This window comes from Ruditapes philippinarum, unplaced genomic scaffold (assembly GCF_026571515.1).
Source record: "Ruditapes philippinarum isolate M1 unplaced genomic scaffold, ASM2657151v2 ctg6548_1_1_1_1, whole genome shotgun sequence".
Lineage (NCBI taxonomy): Eukaryota > Metazoa > Mollusca > Bivalvia > Venerida > Veneridae > Ruditapes > Ruditapes philippinarum.
Window position 1 is genome coordinate 87 of NW_026865620.1, and position 16,945 is coordinate 17,031.

The following is a 16,945-nucleotide window of genomic DNA, read 5'->3' on the forward strand; positions in this document are numbered from 1 at the left end:
AGCATACTTAAAAGGAAAGATTCGGTCGGTATATATATTACTAAACAAAGTGTTCTAAAAAAAAAATTACTATTCTTTGTAAATGCTGCGAATGTTACTGTACATTGTCTTACATTAAAATCATCAAACATGGACGGGAAGTTACTCTTTACTCATCATTTAATGATACATGCTATCTGAGAGACTATTATTCCTAACGGGTACATTTGTATATTTTGTTACCATTTATTCACCTTATATTTCTAAACAAGGGAAGTATTATTTTGATTGTTTATATGCTAAATCAACCAAATTTTTTGTGTTGGTTTGCAACTTAGAATTGAAAAGTAATGATAAATTTTAAATCTATATTATATAATAAGAATACCTGCTCTTCAAGTATTTCCTCAAGTTCCACCTCTTTAGCAATATACCTGGCCAGCTGAGGACCTTCACCACATCCAACTTTGTGTAATAATGGACGGCAGCAAATTTGTATGATTGTAGCAATTTACAAAACAAAAACATATAGCGACATAGATATCGAGTGCTGTCGAGTAGGACACTCGGGGAAGGTCGTTACGATTGTCCAAACCTTTTAAACGTCATCGTGAGCACTGTCATTGTACCTTCGTGAAAAAATATTTTCTTTAGATAGATCCGTTTAATTTTAAAACATGCCTGGGACAAGGTGTATGATTCTTTTCTTCTTTTTCTATTTATGATATAAATTGTTACGTTAACATTATTATATTTGAAAAAACTTATAGCTAGAAACGGAAACAATGCTTAAATCTTAGTAAACTTTGAAAATGTTCTCAAAACAAAGTAAATGAATCAATATCTGAATGAAAGTTTTTATAGTCTTGCAAGCTAAATTACTCCTAAAACAAAGCAAAAGGGACGAAAACGGTGCAAAACACTTCTTACCAAGAGCAATTCTGTCGGATGTTGCCTCTCTGTTTATCCAGAAAGAAACCCCAAAATAGTACAACAAGAAGGCAGCATGGGACATATACATTGATAAGAAAAAACCCCATATGACGTCTGAGATAAAAATGTATTGACAAAACCGAATGCGGAGCTGTAATAAAAAGGTTACATTATTACATCAGTTTTTTTTGTTTTTTTTTTTTTGTTTTTTTTTTTTGGGGGGGGGGGGTTGGACAATTTCGATGTAGTTTAACCGAAGACCAAAGTTGTTAGAAACCCTAACATAAATTTGTCGTCATACCGTTTATTTTATCAATAGAAAATCATGATGACAAAATCATTGTTTATATTCAGATTTTCTCCATAAACTTAGTCGGAGAAGTGAATGTTCATCGCGATACACAAAATCTTATAAAGGTTTTGTAGTATTTTTATGAATTTTTCGTAGACATTACAAGATCCACAGTCTTACCTCCTCGAAGAATTGAGGGGCGAATTAAAGCATGGGGCTTGCAGTAAATCAAATTGTGACAAAGTCATATCTGCTGCTATCTCAACTGAGTTGTGGCGACCAAATCTCCACTCGTATATAACATCATCTAAAAGTATAGGCGACTAAAGAAATAAAAAAACACAATACTAAATTGTTGCTAACAGAATATTGATAACAAACAGAAGTAAAATTCACGATGAATGGAATTGTTGTTGTGCCTCTATCTACATACACTTTGCACAACATAAAACGGGAAAGCTTAAATTACCCTAAAAGCTGAAACGTCGCCTCCTTCAATCCAACAGATCAAAACATTTGAATGAATACCAGATTTTAGAAAAATAAGAGATTGTTTTATTAATAAGGAAGTGTCACACAAACTAAGTTTTTTTAAAAAAAAAAGATTACAATTAAAAAAAATATTTCTTACAATTTTCTACAATATATCCCATTTTTTCAAGAAATCAGAAAAAAATATCAAAAATGCACAGCATGATACAAAAGTATTTTATTATTAACGGGAAAAATTGGGCCCCGACTTACAGCTTCCAACAAGGAGTTGACACTTTTGTGAATTAGAGGGTACTTCTCAAGGGGCATTTTTCATGTTGCTTTTATTGTCAATCTGAAAAGTTCAAAAAAGTTCAAAAATTTATGAAAAATGAAAAAATTCTTCTTTTTTTAATTGTAAATAAGGCTTTATTTATATGGAAATTATACAAAACAATACAAAATCCCGTGCTTTTACAACATTGAAATGTTCAGGTTATATAAAATTTAAACAACACAACATCGTTATTGAAAAGGGGGATTTACAAGGGCATGTAAAACAAGTTTAAGAATTGTACTTTTACGTCACTTCATATTGCAGACACAATTACTTGATTCTTACCTTTGGGAGTACAACACAGAGCCGTCTTTGTTAATACGAAAAAAATTTGTTTGGCATTGGCACCATGTGGACAAACGATTTCCCGCCATTTAGAAAATACCGTATCAGGATACCAAAGACGCTCTAAGACTTTGATATTTAATGAAATATTGGGAAGTGAAACATTCAATGCAAGTCTCTCGTCTATCCAGAGTTGTCGGAAATAACAATCCATCGAGTAATCCTAAGAATTTTTGGGATTACTTAATGTTGACCAGTTGAAGGGCCAACTCTTTACTTTCGAAACTAGAAAATGGTGTAGCAACGGTAGCAAAGTCTCAAATTTTCTAACAAAATTAAAAAAATTTAAAAAATTTAAAAATACCGAGAACGTGGTAATAGATTTAAAAAATTGTCTTGATTTTGAAAATAATATATTTTTCCCTTACAATGACTGAGATAAAAAAATCAATATATTCATTTTGAATCATTTTCACTCCGGATCAGTTAAAAAACAAATTTCTTATTTTCCCTTTTAAAGTTAAATTGTGAAAGGGAAAAATTATTGGGAATTTGCATTTGCTAAAGATTTTAAATTCCCAATAATTTTTAACGGTTTAAATTAGACGAAAAACATCTAAAAAAATTTTTTCGGCGAAAAAAAACCAGTAATCTTTTTAAAACATACCCATGACTGATATATCTTATCCACAGGGTAATTGTATAGTACCTATAAATAGAATGTTTTTTATCAAGACATTACACTTGCTATTCTATTTTTTAAACTCAGGTTAATAGATTATAGCCACTTTCAAACAGTTTCCCTTTTCTTTGGTGAAAATTCACAAGTGTTTTTAAAAATGAAAAATTTAAAGACAAATTCATAACTTGATTTTTATATTTTAAAATGTAAAAGACGTTAATATAAAAATGGGGTTTTTCCGTAAAACTGTAAAAATGTGTTTTTTTGAGATAATTAGAATTTCGTAATATTCTGAAAAACTAGTTTTTATCTAAACACGTTGATAAGTATGAAAAAACGAGTTTTATAATTAATTATATTTAAATTTTATTTATGCACCAACTCTTTTTTTTTTTATTTTAAAGAAATATTTTAATACGATTTATATATAAAAAAAATGGGGGAAGTTTAATTTTTATCCGGTAGCTTTGTAAATTTTTAGACATTTGTCCACGAACATTTTAATCCCTATAATTCATGTAAGATAACCAATCTGACTAATTCGACTGATGCCCCCCCTATATGCTTACCCTTTTTCATAATTCGGGTTTCCGAGAAAGCTATTTTTTAAACCATACAATCAAACCGGTTTACAGATAGGCATCAATACTGTTATCCCTAGAAGTTAAACAAATTTTTGATTTTTGAAAATTAAAAAAAGTTTTAAGTAATTTTTAACAAATAATAAGTCATTTTTTTAAAGGGAAAATTTTTGCCAGTTTTTCCCGTCTTGATGTGGGCATGTTTTTTCTCGTAATGTAATTATTTCCTACTCAGTATGGTTTTGCAAGTGTTTTAATGATTAGAAAAACCGCATCACTTTCACCAATATAAAAGCTCGTCAAATGGTTGGTTTGGGTTTTTGAAAGACAATGAAAAAGGTGACTTCCTATGAGTGGATGTCAGATCCGAATGAATAGCGTTATTCGAGATTTAATCAGATAGATAACATATTAAACAAGAAACTTTTAAAAAACTCACCATACTCCTCTCACTTACAGGACCCATTGAACGAACTAGAATATCTGTTTTAATTATCAACGGCTTCTCTGGAAATTAAAATAATAATGAGCAAGCTTTCGCGTGATTAATAAGTTCTATAAATTATCATTGTATGCTTATTAATTCAAGCAGAAATTCGGTTAAATTCCATCCTTAAGTTATACAAGTTGAAAAATATCGTATCTCCCACACAATTGAAAGGAATAGTGAGAGAAGAAAGAAGAGACTGTAAAGTAAATGTTAATATTTTAATGCATATGTTTGTACTCCCTAAACTTTTAAATTAAGCTAGGCAAGTGGAAGATCACCTCAGGCACCCATCCTTGCATTATTTCAGGGGCAAACAGGCACAATATCAGAACCATCTTGGCGGGAGTTGAGCCCACAGCGGTGAGGGTTAAGGGTTTCGAAGTCAAAGACATTTACATGGACGCCTCTTATGTTTATAAAAAACTGTTTGAACTAAATGAAAGGGGACTCCAACTGAGGTTTAAAGCCTAAAAACAATAACATTTAGAATTTCGTTACATAAATGAACTGGGGGCGCCTATAAACAGAAATATGTGCAACAGATAGTTAAGAAATATACTTTAAAATAAATCGAAAATCGTAGTTTTATGCTTTTCTTAGCCTAATTTGAGTGAAAAGCGTTCAAACGCTTTTCATTTTGGGTCATTCTTTTACAATTTGAATAATTATTATGGAAAAACGAAGTGCGCAAATGATCTGAAAGTTTGGTCTACACCTACATCAAATGGTACATTTATCTGGAAAAAAATATTTTCTGTCCCATCATGTCAGAAAACCTCAGTGGAGTTCTTGAAAGTAACATGATTTTATAAGAAAGTCTTACCGCCGTACCCTGGTCTCAGTCTCCTGTCGTAGCCATGCAGTAATCTATCAAGCTCGAGGCTAATATTTTCATGTTTTAGGTACGTAGAGCTCGATACCAGCAGAGCATGTAAACTATAAACATAAAAAGATAACAAGATGTAAAAATAGTTTACATGATACTATACATTACCCAAACCTGAATAAATTTATAAAGTTATTCGTAACATGCTCATTGACACAACATCAAAACTATTTTAATTGAAGTATGCATCTAAAAATATAGTATTTAATAGAAAGCGAAAGGTATCGGATTGTTATAACCTTCAGCTGCATGGAAGTGTACAGTTTTGTCTATTTGATTAAACATATGATTTGTTAGTAGAATGAAAAAAGATCCGGTGCAAAATCAAAAATCTGCCAGTTATTAGCTTTGTTTTTATATGAACCTTTGCAATTAGAAATATTTTTTTAAAAAAATAAAAGAAATAAATTGTGTTGTCTTGTATATCGGACTACTTTCGTCGTGTAACGTATTTTAGATACCTTTGGCTTAGCTATTGTAGGGCTTCGTTCTTTAAACAAGAACTCTCCCCTCTGTTAACTTTTACTTTTGTCGTTTTAGATTGGACACATTTTAAGTTCAGAAATGTAACAAATAATTAAATGGATAACATATAAATTACAGCGCAATCAAATTAAAATGACAATTCAACAAAATTGTTACCGACAATGATTCGTCTATGTCTACAATTGTAAACAATATTTAGGTCTTAACACATTAATACTTTAGTAATTGTATAGACATGATGTCCTGAAAAAATTAAATCTATACTACATAAATGATTGCTAATTACATTCAGACGGACGTAATTTTGAAAATCGCCAAGATAAAAATGATTGAATAGTCACAAATTAAATGATGACGTAGTTAAAAAATGATTCAAAATAATTTTAATTTGGTAGATGACGAAGATTAATGATTATCGTTTCAGGCAAAGCGTGCTGTAAAAAGATTAAATTCAGGAGAGTACCATGGTTAATGAATCCCTTGTCTGTTGATAGACTAAACTTAGACTCACAGTGTCCCATATAAAAAATGTGTAGGAATTGTCATCCCTCGCAAGTATTATATTATATTCTGCGGACGCCGAAGGAGGGGCACGATAGTATCATATTGTACATGGACACCAGTGTAGTTAAAAGTCTGTGTATAGCACTTAATTCTACGCAACAAAATTATAAGTCATGCTGCAAGTGTCTTAGATAGACGAGTACATTGCATTGAGAGACCCCAGTGCCACAAACAGCTCGAGTTAGAAAGACTTTCAAAGATTTTATATCATCGTGCATTGGCGGCGTTCAATGTTTTGTATTTTCCTCACTATCCAAATTGCTGCAGAAATGACACTGCAGTTCGCATCGAGTAAATATTACAAGGTCCAACATAATTATGCCGAGGTGCTTATACTTGTTAAAACTTGTATATGTACTCTAACATATTCGATGGATATATTATTTTGACCCATAAAAAGATTGTTCTTCAAAATATTTATATTTTTCTGTAAATTATTACCATCAGATTAGTTTATGAATATCAAAGAACACCACGTTTTATTACCTAATCACAAGAAACGTTTTTTCACTGGATGAAGTAAGTTGCAGCGCCATCGATTATGCCTTTTTTGAAATCAAATTTAGTGTGTGTGAACAATCTGCACTCGTCCATTATATCCATAAATTGTTGTTTTTTTTTCTTTTTTTGTTTTTTTTTAAATAAAATGAGAATCGCAATAAGCGAACTTCTATATGTTTAAATTTATATGTAAAATTTGTGTAAAGAAGAAGCAGTCTCTGCCTGTGGCACCTTTATTGTTGTTTAATATTTCAATATTTGGAGAAAAAAAGTTTCAAGAGATGAAAACTACTGAGAAGGGACGAAGTAAGCTGTATTTACGGAACTTTTGATAAACAAATTATAAAACCAAAAAACACTGAAAATTGTTCGCATTTCTTGTTCTCGTTCTCTTGTTTAAGATTGTAGATGAAAAAACACGGTTTATCTCATGTATTTAACTTCGACAGTTTTCTATTAAGCGTGGAATGAACGTAGACCACAGAACTGCAAGAACAATTTAAATGATAAAGCTAACGCTTCCAATATTTGATAATCCCCAGCATCTGGAATTAAATAAAATGCCATAAGCTTCTTCAAGATATTCAATAATAAACCAAACTGGATGTTTTTATCGGCAATCAAGGACCAGGCAATTTGCAAAATTTAGAACCACCTTAATGATATATACTTTTCAAACTTTTTTTGTCTTAGTTACAAACACTTAATCTGAATTTTCAAATCAATCATATTCAGAACCCAGAAAGATTACATATAATATAAGACAATTATAAATATATGTGGCAATAAAACAATGACACAACATCATACGTAATATCAAATTAAAATCGCGTGAAGCTACACTGGTTTAATCGAACGGATAATTGAAAACGCCCAATAATAAGATATTGCATACCAAATATTCAAACACAACTGCATTAGCATTTTGTTAGACCAAGTTTATGTTAAATTAATATTTGTTTGTTTGCAAAGTTGACGTACGTTTGATTAAGCTTCTTACAAGGCGTCAGTGTTTGTTGGTCAATCAAATATCAAAATTATCATGACTTACATACAAAGTACCTAAAATGAACAGCAAAAGTCCATGCATACGTTTCGATATTAAATAATGCCGAACGCTTAGTTCAAAACTATAAATATTACATTTGAAATATATCTTGATGAATTACTTATTCAGGTTCATTCAATAATATAAATATTGGAGAGAGATTCTAAAATATTGCGAGATCTTCTAGACTTAATATTTTTGTATATTTGAGTTATTACTTGTGTTTGAATATAAAAAAAAAAAAATCGGCAATTTAAAAAAATTAAAAAAAATAAAATGTAAAACTCAATAAATATCGTAACAGTAGACGATGTAACAATGCTCATTGATACAACATTATTTTTGTAGAAATTAATTTAAATGGATGTGGTCCATGCTGTCCAATTTTTTCTAGTAATTGGACAAGAGTTATAGTGTCATTAGTCCAAGTCTCTCGTGACAAAAAAGAAGTTGGAAAGATATGTAAAATTGTATAAACCTTGAACAACAAACTGTGTCAATGATCTATTATGTTGAATGAACATAATAAAACGTCTTTAAAAACTGAGAGAAAGGTGTTACCTCGAAGCACTAATCACAACTAAAAATTCATCACTTCACGCCCCTTAAACACCGGCTTGTGATGGTATTTAATTTTCAACAAGTCTAACAGTGCTATATTACATGATCCAGAAAGACCAGAAAAATATAAACATTGAAGTGAAGTACGTGAGCTCAACACGGTAACTTTGAAGCCCTGTTGTTGTGATGATAAAGATGAACAAAAGGGTGATCCCAGGGAAGCATTAAACAAGCACATAATAATCATGAAATTGCAATTTGGTGTTGAACAGGTCACAGTGATTGCTCTATTAGCGAATACTTTATTTGAAACATAAATAAAATACGTTTCATTCGAGTCCTTGATACTTCACTGGCATTGGAATGTCTGATAACATGAGACACAAAACTAGAAAAGAAAAAAAACACCAGAAAATTAACATTGATTATCAACTGTTCTTTTCATTCAATTGTAAAAGTTTACACACTTTCTACATATCAAAGTTTTACCATCTAAGGCATATACTCTTACAAGAAATAAATATCGTACCTTAAATATATATCTAGAATCTAATTCTGTTCATCTATATATTATATTGTTCTATATCAAATACCAACATCCAATAGATCACGTTTTGTTTTGTTTCTTCTGTTGTTGTTGCTTGGTTGTTGTTTTGTGTTGTTTTTCGTTTCAATATAATGGATAATATTTAAAAATAATCTAAAATTTTAAAAAGGTACCGAAAATATTGCGAACTCATTAATTCCTATACTTAAACATTTCATCGTGAAAAGTCTCTACAATATTATATATAATTGGCGCGATCTGGTACACTGCAGACTTCCTTTAACCCTTTAATTTAGCATCTAGCTTGTATAAAAAAGAATAAGCTCACGTACAGTATAAAACAATCCACAATATTTGTATCAATAATAATGCTTGATCATAATCATTTATGACAAGAGTGTAGAGAAGTTATAGAACACCACACACATTCGAATGGTAAAGCCGACTACCTTTAAACACATCTCAGAATGTTCCCGAACATGGGATATAGTCAAGTCAAAATGGATACTTAAGAATAGACTTCAGGTTCAAACCAATATATTCATAAAGGCTTTGATGTTTTTTCTCTCTCCATCCAGCAATGGCAACTCACACAGCTACACTCGGCCATGACCACACAACGCAATCACTCCTGGAATTTTCATGCAGCCGCCGGAGAAGACCAGTTATGTTATGCCACGAGTTAAAGACATTTTTCTCGCAGTTTTCCAAAGTATTTCATAAGGCACTGGTGAACACGTTTCATAACAGACAGTGCGGGGAATTACAGTACGTGTATCTAAAACTTTTAGCTAAACTTTCACACATTGATACTCCTCTACGATGTAAATGAACTCAACAAAATGAATGTCACTAATGCCAATAAGACAATACGGACAAGAAAAGGCAATGTTTTTTATAATCAGGTCATTACAAAAACAAATTGTTAATGTATCTTTTAACAAATAGAACGAAGTTAGTAATTATAATATATTTGCTTTAATTCTAGCTCCTTTCAGCAACAGATTTGGAGCCTATAATAACTATGAGTGACAGTTAAGATATTAAAGTAGACATTAATGCTCAGTTTTCAGATGGTCAAGTTGAGATGAAATAAACTTATGATACGTTAACGTGATTAGCTGATTATATGTTTAATTGGTGATGACCAACATTTTATGTAAGAAAATGTTTAGGATGAACAATATACTATTTCATATTATTTTCCCCCCCTGTCTGCTCTATCTTCCCTTTAAAACTAATAACGGGTAATAATTGTTCTTTTGAGGTGCTGTGTGTTTTCGTCTTGTTGTGTTTTTTTTGCACGCCTAAGAATTACCTATTTGTTTAAAAGTGTAGATTATATCATCGTTCCTTATTATACATGATTTATGGACATTATTTAGACCATTTGATATATTGCAAATCATTAATTTACGCATTTAGTGGGGAAAGAATATCTGGTCCCCATGTTGTTAACGAATGTGACGATGCTGAATTTAGGTATTTTAATAAAAAACTCACATTACTACTATTGTATTCAACACCATACTTTTGTTATGCGTTCTAACGAAGTCCAGAGCATCGAGCACACACTATAGTCACCCCTACTGTGACTCAAAAATAAAGTGATTTCGTTGTTGATTGAAAAGAAATAACACGTAGTCGATTTCATAAACTCATGGAAACAAGTTAAAACAAAACAAGGCATAAGGCTCGGCGTCATATACCAACAGATCATCTCAGAACATGAAACTCTAGTGTTGTATTAAATCAAAAAATTGCAGTCGTATTCTGTGGCTAATCCACTCTGAACACTACGCTATGACAAAATATGTATTCAATATGTGGCGTTTCTTTGACATACAATAACTGTTTCAGGAATTTATGTATACAGAATGGCTCGTGTCAGAATGTACCGAGATATTCCGTATAGAATACAATAAAACAACTTAAGAATACACTAACAATAATGGCGACATTTTGTCTGTATTAAATGGAGCTCAATACTGGTCATATTAGACCTAGGATTATTTAATTTGATCCATTACATTGCTTATCATTCAGCTGCCATTCATTTACCATGATGATAATTTTGTACTCATAATCAACCGTTTTTATCTTTATCAGACAAAATTTATTCATCTTTAAATTTCAAAGGCAAGTTGTAGCATTGAAGAATTTGTTTTACTTTATTAATTACACTTCAGATTAAGATGATTGTAAAATGCAAAATCGGTACTATTTTAAAGTCACTTTTGGAATCATTTATGAACGCATCATCGTCAGTTTAATGCATACTTACGTATGTGTCTTTAACTAAACGACATCGTGATGTTATATAAAGCTAAACAATTTGTTTTGATTTAAAACAAACAATCTCTTTCAAATTTTTGTTTAAAACGAACATGTGTGGGAAATCTTTGATCACGTTTTATAGAAATACATTATAAGATACAAACACATGTCTTTTTAAAAACTCATTTCCTGTAGAAATATGTTCTGATCTTCAACTTTATCAAAGAAGGATTCGTGTCATGTAATAATTACAAGTATCAAGGATAAATTTAAAAAAATAAACAACACAAAATATATGCAGTAATATGAGGTCTCGAAGATTTACAACTAACTATCGGAGAAGAATGATTTTAAGATGATTTTCTTCTCTCAATAAATAATTTTATATTTATATTTTATTATATTTTATTTTATATATTTAGGAATTGAATGCCATTAAACGAAAATTATAGCATCGTGCAGGAGCCCGCTCATTAACTTAGAAGCAGCTGGGCCCGACCCCTCCTTCGCATACTAATTATGACAATTCACATACTCTGCTGTATTCTAGATAAAATATATATCCTGATTCCCAAATGCTTAAAGCTGCTTCGTATTTATATTTGTGTATCATTCGAGATCATTCATATCGAAGATTGTATACTGTTTTTAGCAATGCTATTTTGCCAAAAAGAATTTTGTACATTTTTCTATTCAGCTAATAAATAAACATTCATGAAACAACTCGTTCACTTTAATACTCAAATTTTCAGTGCTCCTCTCATACTTAGTTCTTATCATACATCTAATAACCTCAGATTATTATTACATCATTATTTGCAAAAATAACTTTTATGAAATAAAACATACTTCTTTACAATAAGAATAGACATAGAACTCCTAGCTGCATGTCATTATTATGCACAAGACAATGAACCTAATATGCATATTAATAGAAACATAGTTAATTGTTCACATTCGACACACTAGAATGTCATATTGACTGAATCCTTAGTTGCTTTTTAAATAATTTATGACTGATTTAAGTTGCAATATTAGGGACTTCGTGCTACGATTTTTAAATAGCAAATTGACTTTTTATTTCATTGTTCAGCTGTTGAGGACATGTAAAAATGCATTTTTGGGCCTCGTAAGAAAATGTATGTCGAAAGATATTACCATGTTTGATGATCTCAATTTTGATTTTTCCTCAAAATGACTCCAAATTAACAATAATTCATAACTGGTTATTGCAATCACACATATAAAAAATGACATCTAAGAATATTATTTACAAAAATCTTAGCACTGATTGTTCTAATAAGCAGCAGAAATACTTAATGAAAGTTTTGATATTTATATTGAAACATTAAAATAATGTTATTTACTCATCCCTACCAAGTTTAACTCGGAACTCAACGCCTATATCATAATTATAACGGTGTAATTGTGTTATCTTAAGAGTATCGACATAATTCTCATACTATCGCTGTCAAGTTTGGTCGAATTTCAACATATTGTTTTTCATATCTGCGATTGACCAATAATTGATGATGAAAAGTTTATGATACAATATGAAAACGAACTAAATCATAAAAAAGACTGTGAATAGAACATAACCTATATATTCTAAACCATATTTAAAAACAATTCCGTTGGTTATGCGGATTACTGATTATGTTTTCATATTAAATTATAAAATTGACAACAATTATGGCAAAATGTCAAGTCATTTTATGATTTTTACCTGTTTACTAACTTACCTGTTAACTAACCCAAATAACATTTGGATGGGCATAGTGTTATTTTAACGAAGTCAACTTAAATTCAATTAAACATGATTCAAAACTAAAATTATGTTTTTGAACTCCAGGTATGTACCTATCTAATGAAACATTTTTATACAATCTATAAACATAAAACATTTTACTCAATCAATAAAATGTTGTTCTTATAATCTTCAGGTCGATTCTTACAAAATGTCACTGCGAATATAGGCACAACAAAGAATGCTTTTTAGGAATAAAGTGTGGGGGTTATTTTTTATTCTGCGGGACAACTTATTAACAATTTATAGAAATTGTCAAAGGTTTTTCGTGTACATGGGTTGTTTGATATGTAATGTGTATCGTGCGATAACTGAAAACGATTCAGACGGTCACATGAACATTAGATCATTTCTCTGTGAATTCCTTTATAAAATGCATCACGGCCCGCTGATTTAAGTAGACCTTTGATGCAATATGCAATGTCTAATGGCTGAGCCAATGGTCTGTCGGGACTTGTATCGACGACCGGATAAGAACTTTTTAATTTTTTAGGACAAAGAAAAAGTCGCATGGAGCTGGACTTTGTTATTTTGCTGGTTTGTAGCAACACGGTAACCTTATTCGACTTTTCACTCTCCTCCTTTTTCCGCACTTGTGCCCTCTTCAGTTTTTTGTTGGTCCGGTGCCTTCTGGGTACTGATTAATTATCAAGTGTCTAAATCAGGTAAGACAACTAAAGTTATTATTTTGCAAAGGGAAAAGAGACATTTAAAATGTATACTAAAGTGACATATAGCAGAATGAATACTAATAAATACAATTAATTTATAATAAGTATGATCATAGAATATGAAAACTGAAACAATTTAAGCAAACTCATGTTATCGAACTCATTTTCGGGTGAAATGCTTTTTAAATAGAACTTGCGTTAATGTAGCTGACTACCATGTGAGTGTTTGTGAAAATTTTTAATTGTATTGCAAGAACTGCTAATAGTTTTTTTTTTTTTTTTTTTTTTTTTTTTTTTTTTTTGCTTTCTTTATTTTTCTTCTTTTCTTAAACCTATGCTAATTTTCTTTTCTTTTGAAGAATTTTCTGTCTCCGTATTTAAGGTGACACCTGCTTAATTGAATTCCCTGCACTTTAGTATTGTAACCAATACTAAAATTTTAAACATCAATCAATAATAAAAACAAGATTTGTAACACTAATGTATAAGTTATCTGCCCTGAAAAAAAACTTTGAAGAGTAGCATAATAAATCAAATTCAAGGGCGGGCCAATTATAAAAAACAAGGCCGGTGACCCTAAATTGATCATGCAATGTTAAAATATATTGTATTATAATTTTCAAGCTGCTGTTTTTGTTTATATGTTACTATAGCATATACCTTTAAACCAGTCTTGTTAGGAAAACCTTTAAGTCGGCGAACACGACAAAGTCGTTGCAGACAATATCATTGAGCTTATTAGAGTTTTTAACGCTTGAAATGTTGTAAAGATCGAATACCGAACATGTATAACCCGAACAATGATATTATTCTTAAATTAGGCATGGCCTAATGCAGAGGTGAATAGGTAAGAAATAAATGAGTTTTCAAAATATAACTTTCACTTTTAAAGTAAATATACTTCGCATGATACATTAAAAACACTTAATACATGTAAATCAATATTGGAAAACACAACACTAGGTTTTAAAATCTCATAGCAAAAGACTGTAAACTGTTTCTTAATATGAATTAAAGTAGAACTTATTCTACGGTCAATCAATTTCAGTTACCTTGGATAAGTTTCCTTAAATGTTTTACAAATGTACTATAATTCAAAAGATAACTTTTTTGTTTGTTTAATTGGGTTTTACGTCACACCGACACAGTATAGGTCATATGGTGACGTTCCAGCTTTACTGGTGAAGGAAGACCTCAGATGCCCTTCCGTGCATTATTTCAGGCATAAACGGGCACCCGAGTAGAACCACCGACGTTCCGTAAGCTAGCTGGATAGTCGAAAGATAACAGATATGTACATGTAGTATGACGATACACGAATAATACTGAATCATTGTCTTAAATATCATTCTACTTCATACTACATGTTAAATAACTCATGTTAAATTGAACAAGTTAATAAACATTCATCTAATGCGCTCGTGCCATAAGGATACAATGTTTGTGATATTTTAGTTTCTTTTCACCTTTATCTTAAGGATAAACAAATAGTTTTTGTGTTTCCTTTCCTTTTAGTAATCTCAACAAAGACAATGCATGTTCATCAGCTTTGCCATACATCAATGTATATTTCAAGCATTCTTATATATTCACATTATATATATATTATAAAAAAAAGACATATGGTCATGTTGAAACATTTCATTTCAAGGATACAATATAACATATTCAAATTACAGATGCAAATTGTTCTGTGATATCAAGAAATATTTTATACAATTACAATAGCAAAAATGCAATATTCCCTTAGAATCACAATTCCAGTTGAAAAAGGCAGACAAGTGCGTGGGTTTGTAAAGATTTCTTGTGTGTCTATAAAAACACATGACTATGTTTTAGGCATGAGAGATGTGGTACCTTACATAATCTCTCATGATTACACTCAATCAAAGCGAGTGTACGATTTTCACATATTCATTGCTCAAGAGAGTTTTTCTATTTTCCAGATTTAAAGAAAAAGACTAATTAGTAGTTTCTTAAATATAGTTTCTTAAATATATCTTGTGTTTACTCACAAGAAAACCAACAATAAAAAGTATTTAAGATTCTAATCAAGACGGCATGAGAACCAATATGACAACGCTGTCATGGTAATGTCAGATTTAACAGCTGTAATACTGGTTATATTGGACAGCACTTATTTATTTTGATCAAGAAAGGTTATTCATTGCCAAGTTGTCAATCATTTAGAAGTGCTGATAACATTGGATCAACGGTATGGGCGAGTAATGTTCCTTCTAATAGAGGAATATTTATCCCTTCAGATTTTTATTGGGCTGAATTTAGATGTGTTCTTTATACTTGAACATACTAATCTTGAATAATGTCAAGGTATGGTAATTAAACAAACACGTCTCAATTCTAAATGGCATACATTTTTACAAGTTGTGAGCTATCTTTCCCAAGAAAGAACATTAAATTTGCCAAAACTTCTTTACTTTTCAATTAACGTTGTACAGTGGATTTATTCAAAATGGGAACATTTCTATTAGTATTTCAAATATTAATAAAAGCGCTTCGATATTCTTATAAAGTATTCCTCTGGAAAACATTGATTACTTAGTGATTTAGTATGGATAAAATTTTGTTTAAGAACACACATCATATCGGATCATGTATCTCACACATATCCACAACATTCTACATTTCTTTCTCAGTTTGTTGCCACTACATACCACTAGCAGAATTATCAATGGTTTTAAAGACCTTCCATTTTTGACCACTTCACGTTCAGTATCTTCGTATTATTTCTAAGTTTTCAAGCTAGAGGATGACATCAGGTACCCCATATGTTTTATTATTTCACACAAGGTGTCAGATATGCCCATAAATCCGAACTGAGGTGGTATATATTCCCCATATAGGAGTTCAACACTAAGGAGTTTCTATTTGTGAGGAAATAATCGACATTAACCACTTGTCATAATGACCCTTTTATGCCACTAGCCGAATAGAAACTTAATACTTTTACACCAAACATCTTGCTAGTTTTATTATAAACCCGGGGCTTTTGTAGCACAAGCAATCCAATAAATATCTAAGGTTTCCATTATATTAATTATAGGGAATCCGTAATTGAATTTCTCTATAGGTTTACTCTTAGGGTTTTTAATTAATTGATACAATGAGATGGCTTTAGCAGTGTGAAAGTATATAAAACATAGAAATTCAATACGGTTAGACGATCATAAATATGCTGCAACATATTTTATATCTCATGAACGATATGCTATTGCTGATGATCCAAAAAAAATTACAAGAAGTTTTGAATAAGTTAAAGGCAGACAAAGATGATGATTAACTATATAAAACCATATCCTAACGTTGATACTTCCCGTGATTATTTTGCTCTCTTTTTAATTATATCAATAGTTTTGTATTACATATCTAAATTAGAATTTTAAGCTGATTAGGTCGGAAAATACATGTTCATGTATTGAAACAGTAAGCAAATGATACTGTAAAGGAATTAAGCTCACAAAGTGACACCAACATTTTGTAAAAATATCATTTTCTTACTTTGCTAAAAGAGAGTTTGGGAAATAAT

The 16,945-nt window shown here is 30.7% G+C and overlaps 1 pseudogene; it reads right to left on the minus strand.

The window, feature by feature from the left end:
* Nucleotides 1–413: 413 nt before the first annotated feature.
* LOC132729764 (gamma-aminobutyric acid receptor alpha-like) overlaps nt 414–16,945 on the minus strand; it is a 35,264-nt pseudogene continuing 18,732 nt past the window's right edge.